This window comes from Grampus griseus (genome assembly GCF_964374135.1).
Source record: "Grampus griseus genome assembly, chromosome: X".
Lineage (NCBI taxonomy): Eukaryota > Metazoa > Chordata > Mammalia > Artiodactyla > Delphinidae > Grampus > Grampus griseus.
This window is the reverse complement of record NC_138999.1, coordinates 26,115,358-26,129,538: the sequence shown is the minus strand read 5'-3', so window position 1 is coordinate 26,129,538 and position 14,181 is coordinate 26,115,358. Positions and strand designations below refer to the sequence as shown.

The following is a 14,181-nucleotide window of genomic DNA, read 5'->3' as shown; positions in this document are numbered from 1 at the left end:
TTCAATAAGTGGTGCTGGGAAAACTGGACAGGTACATATAAAAGTATGAGATTAGATCACTCTCTAACACCATACACAAAAATAAGCTCAAAATGGATTAAAGACCTAAATGTAAGGCCAGAAACTATCAAACTCTTAGAGGAAAACATAGGCAGAACACTCTATGACATAAATCACAGCAAGATCCTTTTTGACCTGCCTCCTAGAGAAATGGAAATAAAAACAAAAATAAACAAACGGGACCTAATGAAACTTCAAAGCTTTCACGCAGCAAAGGAAACCATAAACAAGACCAAAAGACAACCCTCAGAATGGGAGAAAGTATTTGCAAATGAAGCAACTGACAAAGGATTAATTTCCAAAATTTACAAGCAGCTCATGCAGCTCAATAACAAAAAAACAAACAACCCAATCCAAAAATGGGCAGAAGACCTAAATAGACATTTCTCCGAAGAAGATATACAGACTGCCAACAAACACATGAAAGAATGCTCAACATCATTAATCATTAGAGAAATGCAAATCAAAACTACAATGAGATATCATCTCACACCAGTCAGAATGACCATCATCAAAAAATCTAGAAACAATAAATGCTGGAGAGGGTGTGGAGAAATGGGAACATTCCTGCACTGCTGGTGGGAATGTGAATTGGTACAGCCACTATGGAGAACAGTATGGAGGTTCCTTAAAAAACTACAAATAGAACTACCATATGACCCAGCAATCCCACTACTGGGCACATACCCTGAGAAAACCATAATTCAAAAAGAGTCATGTACCAAAATGTTCACTGCAGCTCTATTTACAATAGCCCAGAGATGGAAACAACCTAAGTGCCCATCATCGGATGAATGGATAAAGAAGATGTGGCACATATATACAATGGAATATTACTGAGCCATAAAAAGAAATGCAATTGAGCTATTTGTAATGAGGTGGATAGACCTAGAGTCTGTCATACAGAGTGAAGTAAGTCAGAAAGAGAAAGACAAATACCGTATGCTAACACATATATATGGAATTTAAGAAAAAAAAATGTCATGAAGAACCTAGGGGTAAGACAGGAATAAAGACACAGACCTACTGGAGCACGGACTTGAGGATATGGGGAGGGGGAAGGGTGAGCTGTGACAAAGCGAGAGAGAGGCATGGACATATATACACTACCAAACGTAAGGTAGATAGCTGGTGGGAAGCAGCCGCATAGCACAGGGATATCAGCTCGGTGCTTTGTGACCACCTGGAGGGGTGGGATAGGGAGGGTGGGAGGGAGGGAGACGCAAGAGGGTAGAGATATGGGAACATATGTATATGTATAACTGATTCACTTTGTTATAAAGCAGAAACTAACACACCATTGTAAAGTAATTATACCCCAATAAAGATATTAAAAAAAAAAGAAATAAAGGAGGGCTCACACACACCTGACTTCCATACCTGGGCTACCCAGCGCTGCAAGCAAGGAGGGGGGCACTCCCTGTTGTCTCCTCTGTTTGTGGGTGAGTGGTAGCATCACTGTTCTTTCAGGGTCCTCACCCTGACTCCTATAAAGCCCTGGGTTTCTTCCCTCTGCAGAATTGAGGCTATTCAATTAGTCCAACACCCTCACATCTCTGAACTCTCCAGACAAATGAGAAGAGTGCTTCAGCTTGACAGATACGCTTGGTTTCTACTCAGAACACGGGCAGAATTTATGAGACCCTACATTTTAGAGTCGGTGTTCACCTTAGTCCTCACTCAGGTCTCTGACCCGAACTCTGTGTAGGACTTAGGACTCCTCCCACCAATAACCTGGGTAGTCCAGCCTCAGAGCAAAGCCCTCAATTCCCTGAGTCCCTAGAGGGGGAAGTCAGGGTCCTACATATATGACTACCCCTGGCTGGAGCCTCCCACAAGTGTAGGGGTGCTGCTTTGTGATGCCACCCCTAAATGGGGAGAGGCCCCCTCATCAGTATTTAGGGCCCTCACCTTCACCTCAGTTAGGACCTAGGTATCCTCCATCTGCAAGATGGAGCTACTCCCTAGACCTAGGCCCTCCCAGCCCCGAGACATCTCAGGCAGAACTCAGTTTGATGGCTCTGTTGGGGCTTCCCAGGGCCTACAGCAGCAGCGAGACTTAGTGCAGTTTGTTATGGGCCGAGTGGCACCTCTCACTCCCCACTCAAAGTCTTCACCTTGACTCCAGACCAGTACTGGAAATTTTCTCTTGGCCGCCGGAGGCATGGCCCTCAGATGAAAGTTCTCACTTCCTGGAACCTCTGAAGCCGAAGTCAGGATGACTCACATCCGGCCACAACTACTCAGGGTCTCTGACAGCTGACAGCAGGGGCGGGGGTCTGTGGTACTCCAGTGTTCTGGAGCCGGTGGTCCCTAGGTCCTACATACAGGGTGCCCATCTTGGAATCTGTCAGAGCCTGGGACTCCTCCCTTTACTGAACTGTGCCCACAAGTTTCACCTCCTTGAGCTCCTGGGGGTGGGGGGAAGTCTGGGCCTGCTATATATGACCACCCCGGCCTGGAGGCTCCGGGAACTGAGTGCATGGGTGCAGCTTTGTTGCCATCTCTACTCCCTCATTAGCGCTCAGGCCCCGCCCCTCCTCCCGCCCCCCACCCCACCTCCCGCCTTGACTTCAGTTAGGGCCTAGGTTTCCTTGATTTACAGAATCAGGAAATTCTCTCTTAGATTAAGGGTTTCTCCCTTGAGAATTTCCAGGCAGAACTCAGCCTAACAGTTTTTCAGGAACCTTCCACTTTCGATCACAGAGGCGGGATTTGTGGGGGTAACCTTTGTTATGGGAGGGGGGAAGGATCCCTTGGGTCCGCATTCAGGTCCTCACCTTGACTGCAGAGCAGTCCTGGGAATCCGCCCTTGGCCGAACAAACGCCGTGAACAACCGTCCGGCTCCGCCCCCGGAGCGGAAGTGTGGGAGCCACTACCGGCTGCGGCTGCCTCGTGCGGGGTTCCAACGGCTGACGGGACGCGCAGGGCTTTATGGGATCCCGGGGTTCAGAGGTCAGCCGTCCCATGATCCTCCCTCGCGGGTCTCTCCGGGCCATCTAGTAGAGCCCGTGACCCCTCCCTCTGTGGTCCCGAGTCCTTCAGCCTCCAAACAAAGCCCTCACCTCCCCGAGTCCCTAGTGGGGAAGGCAGGGCGTTGCTCTGACCATCTCTGCCTGACAAGAAGGGCGCCACCCTGTGAGCCTTCCTCCTTGGGAGAGAGACGCTCTCATTAGCACTGAGGTCCTTACCTTGACCCTGGTTTGTCTGGTTATGGCCAAGACCCCTTCCCTTGCAGAACTGGGACCTGATCCTGATAGACAAAGCCCTTCCCTCGCCGAGACCAGACAGACAGAAATGAGGAGGCTTCTCATCCCTATGGCTCTGCCTGGGGCCTCTCGTGGTTAAGAATGGGGGCAGGGGTCTGTAAAGCCCCCTCATTTGTGGGTCTAGTGATACCTCTTTCCTCACTCAGGGACCCCACCATACTCCTGGCCAGTCCCGGGACCGGATCCTCCCTGACCCTCCAACCTGAGCTTCTCCCTCTACTGAACTGAGGCTGTTCTTAGACCAAGACTTTGACCTCACTGAAAACTATGAGACTTATAAGAGAGGATGCCCTGCCTGGGCATTCTAGGTCTGAGAGCACGTTTGGGCAGGTCTCTGAATGACCTATATTTTGGCGTGGTTGTCTCTCCAGTCCTCACTCATTTCGGGGGGGGGGTGTTCCTTTTGTCTATCTCTTGGATTAAAAGGTTCCTGGGGAATGCCACATCCCTGCAAACTCTTGAGCAGCGTACCTAATGCAAACCTTGTAGTTTCATGTCCCAGACTTGACGTGAGATGGGGAAAATGCAACATAAGGCAGGGGGCCCAGGACAGGGGTGGGCTCCCAGAGAAAAATAATGCTAATCTGTCCTTTTCAATAGCCAGAATTAGCCTCTTCTGTGACTTGTTTTAATTGATTTATAGGCATACCTCTTTTTACCGTATTTCACTTAATCATGCTTCACATATATTCTGTTTTATTATGAATTGTAAGTTTGTGGTTACCGTGCATTGAACATGTGAATGGGTGCCGTTTTCCCAACACCATGTGTTCACGTGGGGTCCCTGTGCCACATTTTGTTAATTCTTGAAATATTTTAAACTTTTTCATTATTTTCTTATGGTTCTCTGCTCAGTTATCTTTGTTATTCTTGTAACTGTTTTTGTTTTTTGTTTTTTTGTTTGTTTGTTTTTTGCGGTACGCGGGACTCTCACTGTTGTGGCCTCTCCCATTGCAGAGCACAGGCTCCGGACATGCAGGCTCAGCGGCCATGGCTCACGGGCCCAGCCGCTCCGTGGCATGTGGGATCTTCCCGGACCGGGGCACAAACCCGTGTCCCCTGCATTGGCAGGCGGACTCTCAACCACTGCGCCACCAGGGAAGCCCACTGTTTTGTATTTTTAAATTAAGATGTGTACATTTCTTTTAGACACTGTCTAGTAAGTGTACAATAGGATTAACAACTTTTATAAGCACTGGGAAACCCAAAATTTCGTGCGATTTACTTTATTGCAATATTCGCATTATTGCGGTGACCTAGAATCCAACCCACAGTGTCTGAGATATACGCATACTTCTAAAGGAAAGGAGCTGTCCAGGATGGTTTTGTGCTTCCCCTGATTGAGGTTATGTGACACTGCATATAGAGATGATCCTATTGTCACTGAGCAGCATCTGTTTCTTCTCCTTATTCCTGTTCCTCCTTCTTATTCCTAACTGGCATTTACTGAGGTATTCTTCAATGCTTTGGATAGATTCCAATCCCGTTCTTTAGCCACACAGTCCTTATCTTTATCCCAAGATACATTTGAGTGTCAAGGAATACAAGCTCTGCTTTAGGCCAAGAGGAGTATAACAGTGTGAGATCTAGAGGAATTCAGACCAGGAGTCTAGTCCCAGGCCTGTCATTTACTAGTGTTACCCAGCAAGGGCTCACTGCCTGACATGCATAGAAGCCAATACTATCACACTGCCTTTTGAGATAAAAACTTTATTCCAGGACTTCCCTGGTGGTGCAGTGGTTAAGAATCTGCCTGCCAATGTAGGGGACATGCAAGAGGGAAGAGATATGGGGCTATATGTATATGTATAGCTGGTTCACTTTGTTATAAAGCAGAAACTAATACACCATTGTAAAGCAATTATACTCCAATAAAGATGTTAAAAAAATGTGTTGAAAAACAAAATGACACAAATGAACTTATTTACAAAACAGAAAAAGACTTACAGATATCGAAAACAAACTTATGGTTACCAAATGGGAAACGTGGGGCCGGGGGGAATGGATAAGTCAGGAGCTTGGGATTAACACGCCCACTACTATATATAAGACAGATAACCAACGAGGACCTACTGTATAGCACAGGGGACTCTGCTCAATATTCTGTGATAATCTGTATGAGAAAAGAATCTGAAAATGAACGAATATACATATATGTGTGACTGAATCACTTTGCTGTACACCTAAAACTAACACATTGTAAATCAACTATACTCCAATAAAATAAAATAAAAAATACCATGTGATCCAGCAATCCCACTCCTGTGCACATATCCAAAGAAAACCATAATTTGCAAAGGTACACACACCCCAATGTTCACTGCAGCACTATTTGCAATAGCCAAGACATGGAAGCAACCTAAATGTCCATCGACAGAGGAATGGATAAAAACTACGTGGTACATATATAAAACGGAATATTACTCAGTCATAAAAAAAAGAAAGAAAGAATGCCATCTGCAGCAATGTGGACGAACCTAGAGATTATCACACTAAGTGAAATAAGTCAGACAGAAAGACAAATATCATATATCACTCATATGTGGAATCTAATTTTTAAAAATGACACAAATGAACTTACTTACAAAACAGAAACAGACTTACAGATATCGAAAACAAACTTATGGTTACCAAAGGGGAAACGTGGGGCCGGGGGGAATGGATAAGTCAGGAGCTTGGGATTAACACGCCCACTACTATATATAAGACAGATAACCAACGAGGACCTACAGTATAGCACAGGGGACTCTGCTCAATATTCTGTGATAATCTGTATGAGAAAAGAATCTGAAAATGAACGAATATACGTATATGTGTGACTGAATCACTTTGCTGTACACCTAAAACTAACACATTGTAAATCAACTATACTCCAATAAAATAAAATAAAAAATACCATGTGATCCAGCAATCCCACTCCTGTGCACATATCCAAAGAAAACCATAATTTGCAAAGGTACACACACCCCAATGTTCACTGCAGCACTATTTGCAATAGCCAAGACATGGAAGCAACCTAAATGTCCATCGACAGAGGAATGGATAAAAACTACGTGGTACATATATAAAACGGAATATTACTCAGTCATAAAAAAAAGAAAGAAAGAATGCCATCTGCAGCAACGTGGACGAACCTAGAGATTATCACACTAAGTGAAATAAGTCAGACAGAAAGACAAATATCATATATCACTCATATGTGGAATCTAATTTTTAAAAATGACACAAATGAACTTACTTACAAAACAGAAACAGACTTACAGATATCGAAAACAAACTTATGGTTACCAAAGGGGAAACGTGGGGCCGGGGGGAATGGATAAGTCAGGAGCTTGGGATTAACACGCCCACTACTATATATAAGACAGATAACCAACGAGGACCTACTGTATAGCACAGGGGACTCTGCTCAATATTCTGTGATAATCTGTATGAGAAAAGAATCTGAAAATGAACGAATATACGTATATGTGTGACTGAATCACTTTGCTGTACACCTAAAACTAACACATTGTAAATCAACTATACTCCAATAAAATAAAATAAAAAATACCATGTGATCCAGCAATCCCACTCCTGTGCACATATCCAAAGAAAACCATAATTTGCAAAGGTACACACACCCCAATGTTCACTGCAGCACTATTTGCAATAGCCAAGACATGGAAGCAACCTAAATGTCCATCGACAGAGGAATGGATAAAAACTACGTGGTACATATATAAAACGGAATATTACTCAGTCATAAAAAAAAGAAAGAAAGAATGCCATCTGCAGCAACGTGGACGAACCTAGAGATTATCACACTAAGTGAAATAAGTCAGACAGAAAGACAAATATCATATATCACTCATATGTGGAATCTAATTTTTAAAAATGACACAAATGAACTTACTTACAAAACAGAAACAGACTTACAGATATCGAAAACAAACTTATGGTTACCAAAGGGGAAACGTGGGGCCAGGGGGAATGGATAAGTCAGGAGCTTGGGATTAACACGCCCACTACTATATATAAGACAGATAACCAACGAGGACCTACTGTATAGCACAGGGGACTCTGCTCAATATTCTGTGATAATCTGTATGAGAAAAGAATCTGAAAATGAACGAATATATGTATATGTATAACTGACTCACTTTGCTGTACACCTGAAACTAACACAACATTGTAAATCAACTATTCTCCAATAAAGCAACAAAAAAACAAAAAAGGAATATACACGTGTAACACCACCTCTGGGCAATCATCTTAGGCATGGGTGAAAAACCCCATCACCCTGTAAAGCAAGGTTTCCAGTCCAGGAGCAAGGTCTTTTATCTCCTGAGTCAGAGGACCCTCATTAATATCAATCAGGTTTAATAAAGTTTTGCCACAGTCATCCAATAGCCAACTCCCATTAGCCAATCCTAACAGATATAACAGTCAGACCTAAACAAACATAGGCAAACAAATCCAAAGGCCTGGGACTTTAACCCAATCCTTTGAGTACCTCAGCAGCTGTAACCTTTTGTACTCTCTTAGGGTGGAACTCTAGTCCACGATCCTAGCCTTAGGACTCTAACCTGGACTCTATCCCGAGCAAAAAAAACTCCCCCAGGCAGGACTCTAACCCACAATTCCGATGAGATTATTAGACAATTTAGGTACAGGCACATTTTAACAAGGTTACTCACCCAAAAGACGTCTGATCCAGGAGCTGTTTCTTTTCTCAAAAGTGAAAGTAGCCCGAGGAGCCTGGAGTGCCATGGCGGGGAAGCAGGAACCCAAGAGCCGACCTTCTAGACAATTTCAGTCTAGGTGGCTACGCAAGGTTGGTGCTGAGGGCCCACGCTCTGCCAGGGGCTACAGTGCCTCAGGCAGGCAGTCACAAGACCTAAATCTCACCTGGGTTGCCAAAACTTACTGAAAAAGGGCTCAGTGCCCTGTGTGCACAGAAGCCAACACTATGGCAACAGTTTTTGAGAAAAGAGCTTTACTGCAAGGCCGACTAACACAGGAGACAAGGCTCTCAAATCTCACCTCAATCCAGCGGTCTGGGTGAAATTTAAGGGGTCAGGGTAATTTCAAACTTGGAAGCTAATTGGCTAGTCTTGAATTAGTCCATATAAGCTACTCATGCTGCTGGAGGCCAGATTTTCCTTAATTGAAGGATTGTCACGGGCTCTCCAGGCAACATTTCTATTCTCTGAGTTCTGCAGACTGAAGATCTTGGTTCCAGGGTCATCCTGGGGTCATGGGTTGCTTCCTGGAGATGTGCAGTTCTGTCTCTGTAAAATAACACAAGGTTTGATTAATCAGCAACCTATTTAAGGAGGCAAAACCAGTTTAAGCTGATCAATTGTTTTACCTGCTGTTTCACTAGCCCCGTGAGCTTGAGCACATTAACCAAACAGCAAGACAAAGAAATCGCAATTAACTAAAATGCTGCCTAGCAAGGACAATCATGTAATATCCACACCAGAGGATATAATACATAATGCGCTTGTGGGAGAATCTTTCCTAGTTGGAAACAACTCAAAGTCCTTAGAATTTTTGTCATTGACCAGTATCTTCCCTACCAGCTACGCTTTCTTCTAAATAACCATTATTTCCACTTATTTAACTACCAACAAAAATCTAGAACTTGCCTAGAATTTGCCAAATTACACACAAGATAGAATAATTGAGTACGCTTTTAATGGCGAGGTCTCTGGCTCCCCCAACCCAGGGTAAAGACTGCCAGCCCAGTGGATTCTGGATTCTCTGAGGCCCTCCATCTGAGGCTCTGGCCGGGCTCACCACTCCCACAGTCTCATCTAGCCCACCAGGCAACCTCACTTGAAATTACTTCTCACTGAAGGCTTTGCATTTTCCTAAGGCTCCAAACTGCCTTGCCTCAGGCCATTTACACTTGATTGCTTTCAGCTCCAACTGCCTGCCCTCTTAAACCCTACTGTTTACTTGTTCTTTAGGTCATAGAGCGCATCCACCATCTTTTTATATAATAGCAGCTCCTAGACTCTAAAATTCAATGGGCAGGGGCTAGATCTTGTTTTTGTGGTGGTTGCTGTTTGGGGGCTTTTTCTGGGGGGTGGCGGGGGGAAGCATCCACAGTACTAGTATGATGCCTTCCTAAGAGCTCATTCTCGATTAATGATTGGGAAATTAAAAAGGAGTAAGCATGTGGCCTAATCCATTAAAATTTAATTTATCCTACATTCCTGAATAATCTAAGCAAATCCAGGTGTATGACTTCTACTTTTACAAGAAGAAACATGAGAAGGATTTAGGCAAACCACAAATTGACGATCTTTCCCTTATTTATAGTCTTTCTTTCGGCCTTTATTGATTAAATATAAGGTACCTACTGTATACTATGCACTATGCTCTGACTACAACCCCAAATAAAACAAAATATGAGCTTTTTTTTTTTTTTTTTTTCGGGTACGCGGGCCTCTCACTGTTGTGGCCTCTCCCGTCGCGGAGCACAGGCTCGGGACGCGCAGGCTCAGCGGCCATGGCTCACGGGCCCAGCCGCTCTGCGGCATGTGGGATCTTCCCGGACAGGGGCACGACCCCGTGTCCCCTGCATCGGCAGGCAATTCCTACTGCAGAAATATAAAAGAGCCCATTATGGAGGCAGACATGCTGAAGGTTGTCAACAAAATGTACAGGGAACAATTCCCTGAGATCCTAAGGAGAGCCACTGAGCACACTGGTTTTTAATGAGGTTCCTTACCTCCATGAGAGCTCTGGGAGGAAGTGAGTATGACGCATCATGTCACCATGCCTAAGTGACATAGCCTCAGGTCTGACAACAGGGACAGTGCTCTATGTGGTCCCCTTCTTTCTGGGAGAGATCCTTTCATTGTCAGTCACTGTCATCATGTTGACTCCTGTTAGGAACTGGGTACCCTTCCTCTGCTGAATGAGGCCTCCCCCATCAGTCCAAGGACTTTAAGTCCCTGAAACCATCTTCCTTCAGGCAATAAGGGATAAACTTAGTCTGAAAGCCCTGTCTATTGCCTCCCCAGGCCAATTACAGACACGGGACTTTCTAAGGATGTATCTGTAACTGGGTAGTTGGTTGTCACACTCCTCATACAGGACTTTTACTTTGACACTGTCACGCCTGGGATTCCACTCTCTGCTGAACAGCCAGCCTATAAACCAAGGTCCTCCCCTCCCTGACACCCTCCAGGCAGAAGTCAGGGGGCACTTGACCCTGCCAGCTCTTGCCTATGCCTCCCAGGGCTAACAGCAGAGGAGGGGCTAAGTGTAGCCCTGACAGTGGTGGACTGAGTGGTCCCCATGTCCACAGACAGGGTCTTCACTATGACTCTGCACACTTCCTGGGGCTCCATTCTCTGCTGATCTAAGGCTGAGGGCTCTGCTGATCCCCAGAGTCCCCACCTTCCCGCGACCTGAGTTGAAAGTGTTAGTCACAAGCAGCCAGGACTGTTCTGCACCTCAAGGGGCTGCCAAAGGGGATGGGACTTTATGGGATCCTACTGTTCTGGCTGGGTCTTTATTCAGGTTTATCACTGTCATTTCTGTGAGAGACTCACACTCTCTCCTCTACCAACCTGAGAACTCTGCCCTTAGACAAATTTCTTATGGCCCCAAGAAGCCTGAAGAATAAGTGAGGGTACGGTTAGCCTAACAGGTCTGCCTGAGACCCTCTGTGTCTGATAGCAGACAGAACTGGTGTCCCAATGACCACCCCCCAATATTCTGGGCTTTGGTCTCCTCAGTCCTCCTACACGGGGCCCTCATCTTGCTTTCTATCTCTTGGATTAAAGCCTGCTTAGGAAATTCCACATCTCTGCAAACTCTTGAGCAGTTTTCGCTCTGCAAACCTTACAGAGAATGGGTCCCTGGCCCAGGAGTAATGTGAGATGGGGAAGCTGTAGCACAAGGCAGGAGTCCCAGAACAGGTGGTGGTAGCCTGTCAGGGAAAAAAAGTACACTGATCTATTCTATCTCATCAGCCAGATGAAGATTCCCACGTCATTTCTGTTCTGATAGATTTACTTTCTACAGGGAAGAGACTGTGAGGATGATTTTGAGAGCCCCTAGTCTTTTGAGGTTATCTAACATCGCAAATGTAGATGCTTATACTGTCACCGAATATTGTCTCTTTCATTTATTTATTTATTTATACCTCTCAAATATTTTGGTATTCTTACTGCTCTGGCCACGTATTCCAATCCAGTAGTTTGAGCACAAGGCCATTCTTTTTATCACCTAAGACAAAGTTTGAAGTACTGAGAAAACAACTGAAATAAAAGACACAGGATGTGTCTCAGGGTAGGAGGAGTAGACCAGTACGAGCTCTACAGTAATTTAGACCAGGAGTCTAGTCCCACCCCTGTCATTTACTAGCCTTATGAATTTTGGCACATGACCAAACTCTAACTCTATGAGCCTCAGGATCTTCACTGTGAAGTGAGTTTGATAAGACCTGTCTTGTAGGACTGGTGGAATATATGTAATGTATGGAAAGCAGCTGTCACTGTGCCTGTCTTGTATTGAGACGCTAGGGAATGGCGGTTATTACTATGATTATCTTGACCTCAGACGTTACCATCAATCCAGCTGGGATTTTTTTTTTTTTTTTTACATCTAAGATATGTCAGAGAATATGCAGCATTCTAGCCGGAAAAAATCCTCCCAATCAGCCAAAATTCTGCTTTTAACAATGAAAACTAAGGAATATGTTCTCTCCACCCTCTCTTTACCCTGCTTTTTTACTTGCTCTTCTTGAAGTAGAGAGTATCTCACCCTTTTCCATACAACAATAGCTTCTCTGAGAAACTGTAATTGCATGGGCAGAGGCTAGGACTTTTTTGATTAAACATCCCCAGTACGAGCACAGAGACTTCTTAAGAGCAGATGCTCAGTTAATGTTTGTGTAAAATAAGAGTCATGAACAAATCATTTGCTATAATTTGTATTCTCAAACATTCTTGAAAACCATAAGCAAATCCAGTATATATCTTTTAAATTTACAAAAGAAAGACTAAATGGAGTAAGGCAAACGAAGAATTGATCAACTTTGCCTTTAGCTCTCTATCTGTCTTATCTATCTTATCTCTCCATCTAGCTACCTAGCTATCTTCTGATCCTATTTTAGCGTGGTGTTCTTTCATGTTTCCAAGGATATTCTTATCCTAAAGTGATGTTATTCTTGTTCTGGACCACAAAAGTGATTTAAGGATTTCCAATTTGTATTTCAAACAACAGAATTCTTACTCCTAAATCTGACAAACAGCAATAAGTGTGTGATCCATGTCATTCATATACTTATATTCTGAATCTAAATAAACTTTCTGTTGAAAGGAACACCAATTAAAAATGCAGGAAAAAAGTCAACAAGTTATTTAAGCATATCAGGAACACTGGTTAACAGGCTTTTCCAACCACAAAGTGAAGAATGGGTGGGCTTCAGACCTCACTAGGGGTGTGAGGAGAGGCTGGATGTGGCCCTGGAATGTGCACGGCAGTGGCAGTAGTGCCAGCCCTGGCTGCAGCCCTGGCTCGGGCTCTCTCTCCCTCATCTCTCAAAGCCTCTTCATTGTGGGGTGGGAAGGCAGTGGGGACCGTATCGTGGATCTCCAGATCCATGGAGATACGGTTCTGGTTCCGCATCCAGAACCTCCAGCACTTTCATCTTGCTGGTTTCAGCACGGGCTCTCAGGCCCCACAGGAACTCAGAGCATGGCGGATCGCTGCTGGGCACCTGGTGGTACTCCAGGCACCTTTCCTGCACCAAATCTTCTGTGATAAGCTTCCTGGGCTCCACCAAGATGAAGTGCCTCCTTCCATCAAAAACACCCAAAACATTCAGGGATTCCCAGATCTCCTCCTCAGAGGCGCGGTTGCCATGCAAGAAGATCACACCGAGGAGAGGCATCAGGGGTCCATTCTTCCAAAACCGCCCGCCACTGCTCCGATGCCCATCATCGGTGAGATCTAGCTTGCCGACAAGGGCATAGGAATGACTGTTGGGCTTGACTTCCTTCAATTCTAGGCCAAAGACCAGCTCCATGCACTCGGAGGCTCTCCTGGGGATCTCGGGGAAGTGCTCCCTATACCTTTTGTTGACAATCTTCAGCTTTTCTCCCTTTTTAATGGGCTCCTTTATCTTATATTTACACAGCATGAACTGCACCAACATCCCTGCCTTCCTGGTTACAAGATCCTTTCCAGGATCACTGGAGGTTGAGGCCTGGGAGGAATTTTTACTTTCCTCAACTTGGCCCTTGGCACGTACATCATATCCTGGGCATGAAACCCCTGCATCACGAGAGCTAGTGGCTGGGGCTCCCTGAGGCTCCTGGCGAGTGCCAGCAGCAGCGGAGCTCGGGAGAGTACCCTGAGAAACAGAAACGGGTGAGGAAGTGGTCTCTTCTACCCCTGCTGTGGTGGCCTGAGCATTAAGACCTTGGGTCTCACCTCTGTTACGGCGGCGTTCCTCACGAGCACGGAGCTTACTCTTCTGACCACGAGGCATGGTGGCTGTGGTCAGGGACAGCAGACAGGAGTGTGGGCCAATGACAGGTGATTTGGACACCTGGAGGCTGGAGAATGAGATGACGTGAGCACCTTAAAGTAGGGAGATTCCACCTTGGCTTTATCAAAGGCTGCCTCTGCAAGTTTCCTTGAGGGCACTGCTCTGGGAACCCACAAGGTTCCTGTTTTCCCGGTCAGCCTGTCCTCCCAGGATCCCATAGAGGAAACACAGAGGCCTTAGAGTTTTACTCTACATCCTATCAGCCCTGCCTTGGATTTACTCAGGTGACAACAGGTGCTGGCAGTGGGGTCCTCTCGGTTCATCTTCAATATTATCATGTCAGGTCTCTG

General features: G+C 45.3%; 1 pseudogene across 1 annotated transcript; it reads right to left on the bottom strand.

Annotated features, from left to right (window-relative positions):
• Positions 1 to 12,772: 12,772 nt before the first annotated feature.
• LOC309839820 (melanoma-associated antigen B4-like) lies at positions 12,773 to 13,831 on the bottom strand (annotated as a pseudogene). The gene has a single exon. The product of its transcript is annotated as a melanoma-associated antigen B4-like (transcript).
• Positions 13,832 to 14,181: the final 350 nt, after the last annotated feature.